We start from the raw sequence: 12,105 nt of genomic DNA, 5'->3' as shown, positions 1-12,105 counted from the left end.
AAGGTCGACTCTATTCCAACTCCCACAAAGTTCTTGTTTGCTAAACTTTTGTATTTAGATGACCAGGAAGCTACTTACATGGTTTGTACCTTAGTACCCTGAAGTAATTGAATTTTGAGTATAGTTTCATTGACTTTTAGGGGAAAAATAACCTAATCTAAATGGAGCAGATGTTATCAATCTAGAGATGTTATGAAAACTAGAGATATCAAGCAAAATATATTTACATTTTAAAAAAATGAAGCTTCATGTATACAATTTACTCTCACTGACTTGTGCAAATGTAAATCCTGCTGTGGATTAGTCATGGAGAATGCAATGCTTATGAAACAAAATGAGTATATTAGTTCATTTTTGAAAGAAGGGTAAGATTATTTTAATGTTAATGAAATTAAGCACTCTGTGGCTGTCACTGAGCTAAATGCAAGGCATAAAAATACAAAAAGTCTTTTTGTGAAGAATCTCACATTCTAAAGGGGAAAACAAAATAATATTATTGAATGCTTGTCTGTGGAAGGTCCATTTGGTCCTGAAAATTATAAGGGTGGTGAGAGGAAGTGGACTAACAAATCCCATTGATTTGACATTGCTTTGGCTTGTGATAACATGCTTGGAGGAAGGACAAGAGGAATCTTTAGCAAATAAGAACGTCCAAATGGTAGGATGAATCACCCAAACACTGGCAAAAATTCTGGGTGTGAATTTTGGAGAAATTAATGCCTAATAGCACTTTAATGTTCAATAGCATTTTATATTGTGGGATATTTTGCAGTAAGGATCCTGATACGAAAACATAGCATACTGAGTTACCTGCATAAGGCAACAATAATTTATTATTATCGAAAGTTGTGAAATGCTTTCTTCTAATGGGTTTCTTGGTTCTTCCACCTATTTGAATTTAAAGTTTGATACTGGGTAAAGTGATAGCTCATCAACATTTATTGAATGCTTGCTACATTTCTCCCTTGTTAGATACATAGTCTTTGTTTCTTTTAAGTTTTATTGATGCTTTAAAAATTTTTACATTATAGTCACTTTAGATTATCATTTAGATATTCCAGCTGATATGCCACATTAGACATGCCACATTATTGGCACATGACTGATCCCTGCTACCAGGGAGGCGGAGACTGATGGATCACTTGATCTGTGGAGTTCTGTAACTCTAGGGTCAAAATCAATAGAGTGCTAAGTTGAGCACCAATATGGTGACCAGTTGGGGAGGGCAGAATTGGGGGGGGCGGGGAGAGGATTGTTTTTCTAGGTCTCCGAAGGAGAGGCAAATTAGCCCAGGTCTAAAATAGAGCAGTCAAAGCTCCTATCCTTATCATCAGTGGAACTGGGCTTCTGAGTGGCTGTTGTGCTTCCATCTTAGCTAAGAAAGGGAGACCCAGTCTCAAAAGGAAAAAAGAAAAAAGAAAAAGGGAAGAAAAGGAAAAAGAAAACAAACTGATATTAGCCTATTACCTCAACCCTAGTATGCTCTTAAAACAAAGAAAAATAATCAACATAATAATCACACATGATAGCACATTCATCATTCTGCTACCATAATTTCTCTTCTCTCCAAGGAAAGAAGGGATGATCATTTCCTTACTGCTTTTCTTGAGCTAAGACTAGTATTTAGCATCATACCACTTGTGGCTTTATTTTACTGTTCATCTAAATTATTAAAGAAATTTTTATATTATTTTCCTAGTTCTGCATACTTCACTCAGTATCAGTTTTGTATGTCTTCCCTTTTCTCATTTTCACTTTTTCTATTGAAAATAATATTTATTGTAATCATATTATAATTTATTCAGCCATCTTTTATGTTAAGAGCTGTAATTTTTCTCTTGAAAATTATTGGTTAATATTCTTTGACCACTTATCTTTTGGAAAATAGCTCATAAAACAGAAAGAAAGCAGTGAAGTCTAAAACTAATTTAAAGAAATCTTGGCAAGAGACCCAACTAAGTAAGACATCTGAATAATGCATAAGGATGAAAATAGAAAGAAGACAGTAAAAAGGAGGAAAATGTAATAGATCTATAAGAATTTTTATTGGAGGGAAAAAAAACAACTTTTTATCATCAAGAATAGTAGAACCCCAGCATTTAGACATTACACAGTCCCAGTGGTGCTTATAATGAAACTAGACATGGCATCAAAGAGAACAAAGAATAGAAAACCACCAGATTAGGTCAAAGGATATATATGCTAGAGATTATAAATAGATGATGTAAGTACTGGATATTACACTGTTGTCAGAATGCTGAGGCATAAATTTGCAAAGTATATGAAGAAGGGGAAAATACAAAGGGCAGGGCAAAATATCTTGAGACATTGATAAGATAATTTTGGGGGGATAGTGACATGCTAGATCTTCCACAAACACTCCATTGGGGTATAGAGATATACTCTTCCCAAGACATAAAAAGGGATTTTAGACTCCCTGACCCAATCAAGGAATCCACAAAAGGACTCTAGGTTAAGATTCTAGGATAGATAAACTGGTGCAAGTTGACAGATAGGGACAGAAGATGGAGGGCAGCAAGTCCCTGTGTCATTCTGGCACTTCCAATATACTCTTCCTGAGCTCCAAAGCTCCCAAGCATGAGCCTAGATTGATTTTAAAAAGAAAGAGAGAGAAGACCATTGTATTAAAAAAAAAGGAAAAAAGCAAAACTTAGAATTGAAGATGAAATAAAGGAAATTATTGGAAACTATTCACTAAATTACATGATAAAGGAAAAAAATGCAAAGTACACATGAATCATATATAAAAGTATATGAAATACTCAGAGTAACAAAAGAAGACATTGTTTCAGTAGCCCAATATTAAAATACTTGTTACTTATTTCTAAAGGGTAACTGAGAGAACATTGAAAACTATAACCCTATATGTCTACTTTTATTGCCATACAAAACTGTTATTAAACTCATCAATCTATACACTAAATATTGCCTCAGTGACAGTATTTTTAGGAAGCAGGTGGGCTTTCATTAGCTGTTCTGTACTGAACCCTAATTCTAACAATTCACAGTTAACTTAAAGATGTAGTGAATGCAAGACCCTAACTACTTTTTTATTATTAAAAAAAAATTGCTACAGTAAAATGCCTCCTAGAGATTCTTATAACAAGGAGCTCCTTTCCATACAGCAAAATCATTCGAGGTATCTTGAATGAGTATAATAGAAATGATCTTGTTCATTGACCATTAGATCATAAATGCCAGTCAATGCTTAAAACAGGAGATGTATGCTCACTAAAAGTGTTCACTGGGAAGGAGGAAATCCAATGCAGACTCCAAGTTGAAGAGAGATTCTCTGAGGAGAGTGAGATTCTTCATATGTGAGTCTCCAGATTCTGTATGAAGTATAAAACTTGGATACAGGTCTGTTGTGTGAGGGCCAGCCTAACTAAGGGTGAAAAGGCTCGTAGCTGGATGTCTAATGGTAGAATTTTTGACCACAATAAACCAAGAAAATAAACCCCTGAATTTGGTGAAGGTAGTACCTATATTAATGAAATTAAGGATTTCTGAAATATTTAAGCTTTATGTACTTTTTAACACTACTGCAAACTTTTACCAGGAAATAGAAATCCTCTTTTTTTTTGCTGTGGCTTTGACATAAAACAATTAAGATGTGATCTGACCTTACTCAAAAGCTGGGTACAGAGGGAAAGAACTGGATTTGGAATTAACATTGTGGCTTAGACTCTGCCTTTGATACCAATTAACTTTGTGACTTCACTTAAGTGATTTAATCTCTCTACAACTGATTTCATCATCTGAGAAAGCTGCTTTCCATGTTAAAGGGACAACATTCTTTTTTTTTTTTTTAAGCAATTGGGGTTAAGTAACTTGCTCAAGGTTACATGGACAGTTATTTCTGGGTGTGGTGCTAAGTATCTGAGTCAAGATTTGATCCCCAGGTCATCTCGACACTGAAGCTGGTGCTCTTACTCGCTGAGCCACCCGACCACCCCACAACAATCTTATTGAAGGAATAAATAAATCCAGATACCTTAAGTTTTCCTTTTTCAGATTGTACTATATGAGAAATACTGTCTTGGACCTAAGGTGTTTTAAGAGTCTTACCTTAAGCTTGAAAGGAAAATATACTTTAAACATAGGTAGTTCAGTTTTTTGACAGTCTGTCATCTTATGCAGCATTTGGATGGAGGCTAAGGAGCCAAAAGACTTAATTTGGAACACAATCCCAAAACAAGAACAATAAACCACTTGCCAGTTATTTTCCTCCTGCTATTCCGCAGGAGCAATAGTTCCTTATAGACTTGCCTGAATCAATCTCCTGTTATTTAAATAATCAGTTGATTTAGTGGGAAAAAATCAGCAAAATCAGTATATACAAATCTTGGTGCTTCCTCAATCTTAGTTTTCATTATTTCATTATTTTTAATATGTAGGTATAAAATATATAGACATTGTACATAATAATATATGCTGTTTAGTCTTGTATGATTTTCATGATCCCATTCAGAGTTTTCTTGTCAAGGGAGTGCTCTGCCATTTTCTTCTCCAGCCCATTCTACAGATGAGTAACTGAGACAAAGGGGCTAAGTGACTTGCCCAGGTCACATAGCTAGTTAGTGTCTAAGGCCAGATTTAAACTCATGAAGATTAGTTTTCCTGATTCCAAGACTAGTGCACTATATACTGTACTACTTAGTTGCCCATACTATATATGTATATTATTAATTACTTATATAATATTACATATCTGATATATTTATATACATGTATATCAAATTTACCAAAGGTTTTGGTTAAAGCGATATATAATCTCTATAATGAAATAGCCATACACTATCTGGGAACAGCATGGCTCAGCAGATTTATTCCTTGGTTCCCAACAGAGCTTAAGAAATTGATTGATTCCACTGTATGTTTGTAAATCTTTTCCATCATGTTCAACATCATCTTTAGAATATTCTTTGGGGGGCGGCCAGGTAGCACAGGGAGTAAGAGCACTGGCCCCAGAGTTGGGATGACCTGGGATCGAATCTGGGCTCAGACACTCATCACCCACCTAGAAACACCTGGCCGTGTAACCTTGAGCAAGTTACTTAACCCCAGTTGCTTAGAAAAAAAAAAAAAGAATATTCTTTGGGATGATTAGTCAATTACCATGACAGTAGTAACTAGTAGAGAGTCAAACACATTGGGGAAGGATAGGAAATAATCTGAATTCCCTTGATTATACCTATGTTATGTTACTAAGTTCTCAGTGTGATACTTGGGGAATTAGACACATAGACACATATACATACATGCATAAAGATATCTGTACATTTTTGTATAGTCACCTACAGAGAGTTTAGGCAGCTCAGTGACTCACTGGATAGAGAGCCAGGCCTGGAGTCAGGAAGACCTATTTTCAAATCTGACCTCATACACTTACTAGCTGTGTGACCATGGGCATCTGTAAAATAGGGATAATAATAGGTCCTACCTTCCAGGGTTGTTAAATGAGAAAATATTTTTAAAGTGCTTATCACAGTACCTGGTGCATAATTAGAAATATATGAAAGTTAACTGTTTTATATATATATATATATATAGTTATATGTAATCACTAGAGGGTAACCTGCTTCTTTAAACCATTGAAGATGAATCAAATGCTACACCCTGAGAGAATGGACTTTTAACTTCATCCATGGTGTCCTATAAGCAATTGTTATATTTTTTTAAAAAAAGCTATTTTCTAAAGGAATTAAGGCTTCTTATTAAGTGGCAGATGTTACATAAAAGTAAATCTCTTAAGCTTGCCACTCTTTTGTATGTTTGAAGGGTGATGTGTAGTGCGTTGATGGTGATGGATTCATTTCATGTTGAATATGCTTCTCATTTTTGTAGCCAGGTAGCACAGTGGATAGAGTGCTAGGTCTGGAGTCAGGAAGACTCATCTTTATGAGTTTGAATCTGGCCTCAGATATTTACTAGCTGTGTGACCCTGAGCAAGTCATTTAGCTCTGTTTACCTCAGATCCTCATCTGTAAAATAAACTGGAGGAGGAAATGGCAGCCCCCTTCAGTATTTTTGCCAAGAAAACCCCAAATGTGGTCATAAAGAGTTGGATGTAACTGAAATGACTGAACAACAACAAAAAATTAAATTGATACTTTTCTCCAATATAACAATGAAATTAGGGTAAGAATAAGAAGTGGATTTATGATTCTGAAAAAAAAATCTGAAAATTTAAAGAGATTTAAAAAAATCAAGGAATGCATACTAAATAGGAAAATGGTTGTCAATGTGGTTAAAAATATATGAAGCAGCAGTAGAGGAAATTAATTACAATATCCAAAAACTTCAACAAATGATATAATTTTGATTATATACATATTAGTTATGGAATTGATTTCCCTTGAAATTTGCCCCCTTCAGAGGATGTTTTAGTCTTTTTTTGTTTGTTTTTGTTTTTTTGGAGGGGGGAAGGCAGGGCAATTGGGGTTAAGTGACTTGCCCAAGGTCACATGGCTAGTAAGTGTCAAGTGTCTGAGGCCGGACTTGAACTCAAGTCCTCCTGACTCCAGGTCTGATGCTCTATTCATTGGGCCACCTAGCCACCCCAAGCCTTAATTCTTTAAGGCTGTTTTCTATTCCCACCTCATTCCTCCTGTTCCATAATAGAATACCTTTTCTTTACATGCCCTCCTTCTAATGTACATTTCCTTAATTGTAAGCTTCTCTCTACTGGCAACTGAATATGAAATATACTCACAGATGAAAACAAAATACAATCGTATCAATACTTCATGGTTAACTCATATGTACATTCTATAAACAGAAGTCTCTGAGACTCTAAAACATAAAAAGAGCCTGTAATATGAATTAAATATTTTCCTGTATTCTAGCAGATTAATTTCTACTAGTTCTAAATTCATTTTAAAGTGAACAAAGGCAATACATTAACTTCAACCTGTTAGAGACTGGTAAATAAATGGCTTCATGTGATACCATATGAAAGTAAAACTGAGTGTGACATACTGATGCATTGTTCACTTAAACATTTTACAAGTAATTTTCTGAACTGTGTTGGTGGCCTGGAGCCAGATTCTGTACTTTAGGCAAACAAAAATCTCGTCCATTTCAATGCATCCTCTAGATTTGGTGGTTTGTCCACTGGAGAAAAGTTTAATGTGTTTTCATTTCTCTGACCATCAATATGCCAAAGGACAGCTAGAAAATATAAAAAGACCTCTTTTGTGGATAACAGGCTTTGCTTTGCCTCCTCTTTTAAGACAAATGCAATTTATACTGGTCACAAAAAATAAAACCCAACTTTTCAACTAAAATGTACCACCATGTCACATCAGTCATAGAAAGTCAGCCATATGGTTGAAAAGCTGGGGGAAAACATTGGCCAGAAATATGTTTTTGGTAAAAGGGAAAAATGAGTGTTTTTATTTTCTTATTTAAAATATTGCTGTTCCAAATGATATTTTCCCCAAAGCCCATGAATATCCCATACATCTAAAATAATACAAGTGAATTATGTTTCTGTGAGTAATCCAGTTTTCAATAAATTAAGAATAGAAATGGGAGTTAGCCATTCCACAGAGAACTATTAACTTTTTAGATAAAGAAAGGATATTGCTCTAAATAGGAATCTTCTTATGTCCCTGATTTGTAATCAATTATGGATCAGTTCAAAGATTTTTAAAGGAAGACCTTTGCCTTCCCAATCTCCTATAGTCTCTCTTCTCCCTAAGAAACTACAGAAGTTATTTTTCCTTCATAATCTTTGACCTAATTAGGCTACATTACGTGTTCCCCTCTATTTTTCCTTGCCCTCTCCTCTGTTATGTACGTTTCCATTCTGCAGTCCAGTCCTGCAAAAACAAACAAAATACACTGATTTGCCTATAGGTGGAATGTTGTGATTTAGTCCATGTTACTTTTCTCCACCATGTTTCTCCTCCCTCACTTTTGTTTGACTTTTGCTTTCACCATTGTTTCCTCGTGTACATTTAGAAAGAAATTTCTTAATGGTATTTCTGTTGTTATTTTCTTTTATTGTTGCTTTTGGTTGCTATATTTATCTTTCTTGTATTTCTGTTGTGCTAAGTGTTGGAGAAGCAAATAATATCTCTAGGCCTGGTTTTCTTTCTAGGGATGTTTCAAATGACCTATTATTGAATGTCTATTTTCTATGTTTAGGCGAGGTAGAACATTTCAGGCTGCATCTTGAGGTCCGCTTCTCTCAGGAATATGCTATTAAATGTAACCACTATTTGTCTTGGGGTTTGCAACTTAGAGTTTTTATTTTTGTTTTTCTTTTTTCCTAGAGTCAGTCTATGGTAGTTTTTGATTGGTACTTTGTTTTCTATATTCAGTTTTCTTGTATTATGTTTTCCAGAATTTTTGATTTCTGTTCTTCTGAGAGACTAATTATCCTTAAGTTGTTCCTTGTATCCTATCTTAATGTTAACAACATTTTGCTTCTGTTCTTTCAGATTGTCTTTTGTTTGATTCTTTGTTCAGATTTACCACCAAAGATTCAAGTTTTTCTGTTCTTCCAGTTATTTCTGCGGTGTAGAACATAAATGCTGCTCTCACAATTCCTACTTCTTTTTTTCTAAACCTTTCAGTAACATCCTGTAGTGGTTCCATGCTGTCTTCAGAATTGTCAGAGTCCTCTGCCTCAGTAGGTCTTGATTCATTTTCATTTGTCTTAGGATGCTTATTCATAAATGACTGAACTTTTTTACTTGACCTGGAGGCTATATGTTTTCTTCTGCTGTTAATGTTTCCCCTGTTGACATATATATATATATGTATGCTCAAGGTCTTTGAATTTTCTTTCTCCTGATATCTTTGCTAATTTCAGTCTTTTCTCCTTATTTCCCCATATTTCTCATTTCCGATTCCCTTCCGATTGCAGATTCTCTAGGGTCTAGATCTCCAAATTCTCACTCTCCTCCCATTCTGGGCAATTCATGGCTCACCAGCTTTGGTGTCCATTCCAACTGACTTTGCTGGGGACAGAACTGGCTCCAGCTGGTGCTGTGCTTTTCCCCTCAGGAATAATGGAGTGACAAATAGCTCCAAGTCCCCTCCCTGCTTCCTTTTATTCCTCATTTCGCCTGTCCAGCAGCACTGAGTGCTGCCATGACACCATAGCAGCCTGAGCAAATTATTGTCACACAGAGTTTGGATCTCTTGGCCCTGGGAGAAGAGAGAGTGGAACATAGAATTGATTTCTATTACAATTGCATGTGAGGGTATTGCAGTCCTTTTTGCCCAATACATGGTGGGCAGTGGGGGAGGAACCTGCTGACTGAGATTGCTTTTGAGAGCAAGGAAGTACTGGCATTCTCTGCTATTAGTTTATTGAGTTTTTCTATGTATTTTTTGTGACCCAGATCATGGAGACCAATAAAATTGTTTTATCTCTTGATGCATAATTTCTATTTTTGAAGAAGTTTGTGAGATTGTGAGAATCAGTAAAGAAATGTCTAGTGCTCCATTTTGTTGGTCACATGACTTGGAAGTCCACTTAACTGCTTTTCAAAAGTGGTATAATAAATGGCCATTTTGGGGGACTTGTAGCTCTAGAAGCTCAGTGGTAATTTATTCTGTCTACCCCCTAGTGCCTGTCAAAGTTCCACTCAGCATGATCTTTATGGACAGAGATCTCAAAAAATTTGGGTCCCAGAGGGTCAGAAGGATCCAATGGGAACAACTTCACTTGGTTCCATCACTAAATAAGGAATATCTTTTGTATCCTTCCATCTGGGACCCTATGTTGTTTAGTGTTACCTATGAGGGATGATCCAGGCAATTTGAAGGATTTCCTTTCGTCCCTACCTGCAGAAGTTACTCAAAGGCCCATATAGGTACTGACTCCTAAGAGCTGCTGATACTTGTTTTCTCTATGACCTCCCCTGTAGACCCCCTCAATGATCCAAATTGGAAAGGGGGCTTTAAGGGCTGCTTTAGGCTTAGGCTGGTTTTACATGCAAATCTACAGGGCAACCATCAATTTATTTCTCAAAACTCTGGGTTTCAGAAGCTGCAGTCAAATTCCTTCTGGAAGAGAGTATTATTCCCCTCTGTCTACATCTTGGGACATATTTTTTTGTCTCCTTTACCCATTCCCATAACACCTGTATACACTAACTACATTTTTGGACCCTGACAATATTGTCCTGCTCAAACTTCACTAGTTGATGAGCCCATACCTGTCTGACTGGTGGCCAGTAGTGAAATCCTGAAGTCTTCCAGCTTAGTTTCTATCCTGATCTAATTATTTCAGAAGCAGGTTGGTCATTGGGTGTGGCAGACCCCAAACCCATTTCCTTTAGGAACATGCCTACTCCCTTATAGATCCACATGGGGAGCTGACTGCAATGGCAGTCAGCCATAACTTGCACTCCATGGGGCAAGTTAACTGTCATTCTCTATTTTAACTTCTTTCAAAGGGACAAAGGCTTGTCCCTTTGTAGTGAATAACTTACTCAACTGCCTCCTTAAAATTAAGTCATCTAAACTTCCCCATTTTATGGAATTCTACAGAGGGAGGGCCTGCAGCAATCCTTTGCACTGTGGTCTTAGCACCCCCATTTCCAGTGACTCATTAGGCTGTTGTTTGAATTCTCTTGTAACCTCTCCAGTTTCTTGGTGGTGAAAGCCCACTCATCCCCTACTACCTCCGAGGAAGAAATCACACTCTAAGGAGCAGTAGATTTTTTTTTTAACCATAGGTTCCTATGCCTCTTCTTCACTCTTTTTTTTTAATAAAGCAATTGGGGTTAAGTAACTTGCCCAAGGTCACATGGCTAGTAAGTGTTAAGTGTCTGAGGCCAGATTTGAATTCAGGTCCTCCTGACTCCAGGGCTGGTGCTCTATTTACTGTGCCACCTAGCTACCTCCACCATAGCCTTTTAAAAATGCTGTTATCAGTTTCATTAATTGCTCCTCAGGTTTCACAGTCCATAAAAAAAGAAAATTCTTTCTCTTGTTGGTGAATGTATATGACCAATTTACTTTGTTTTTTTTTTTCTGATAGTTCATCTTCTGCATGACAATTAACAACCAGCATGGAATGTTGGACCTGGTATTTTATTTACTCTCCCTTGTAGCTTTCCTCAGCATTCACTGAGAATTTAGTCACTCTTCATTAGTGGGGACTTACTGTGTTCCTTTGAGAGTACACACCATATAGTAACAGAAGAGTGCTTTCCACAAGGCTATCCTGTTTCTCTCTTGGTCCATGCAGTCACCCCATGCCCTGTATCTGCTTCAGCTTTCCCCCACCTCATCCATGATCCTAATTACAACTACTATTTGTCCTTCCTTTATCAAAGCAAACCAGTGACATCATGGGGTAATATCTTGACTTGTATGTGAATTGGATTCACTTGAGGCAAAATTGCACAAAATTGTTAGCCTTGCTCTCTCAGACTCAATTAGAGTTCAGAGGCAAGGCAAAAGTCCAGATGACTAGTGATTTGGTGAATGATCTTGGAGTCTTCAATATCTGACCAAGTTCTAAGTGCATCATAGTGCAGGCTTCAGCAACCATCATGGCCATTGGAACAAATTGTTCTCATCCACACATTCCACTGGGGAAAGCCTTCACATGCCTAGGGTAGACACCCACCTAACTCACCCATGGTTTGAGGCTTATTGGTTACCCTCAATCTAGCCTGTCTGTTGAGATGCTTTATTGGGGTAGGGCTCCTGGATAAGCTACAGCTTCTTGGAGCCACAGGTAAACATTGGGTGAATCAGGTGGGCACCAGAGATAGACGAGCAGCCCTGAAAAAGGCTGCCAAGTATGCCTTTGCCAAATGGAATGAACAGGCTAGACTCAGGTCCTGGATTCCAATGTGCTGGGATGAAACGAGGCAATCATCAGGCATCTAATAATTACCAAAAGGGTGTTAACTCAGGATAGCATACAGGATATTTAGCAATTAAACTCCCAGCTTGGGTAGATTACCACACACACACTCACACACACAGTCTCTTTCTCTCCTCTTTCTTTCCTTCTTTCTTTCTTTCTTTCTTTCTTTCTTTCTTTCTTTCTTTCTTTCTTTCTTTCTTTCTTTCTTTCTTTCTTTCTTTCTTTCTTTCTTTCTTTCT

The sequence above is a fragment of the Petaurus breviceps genome, unplaced genomic scaffold (assembly GCF_028583685.1).
Source record: "Petaurus breviceps papuanus isolate PSGF00001 unplaced genomic scaffold, PetGlider_PUasm1.0 80, whole genome shotgun sequence".
Classification (NCBI taxonomy): Eukaryota; Metazoa; Chordata; class Mammalia; order Diprotodontia; family Petauridae; genus Petaurus; species Petaurus breviceps.
Note: the sequence above shows the minus strand (reverse complement) of the source record.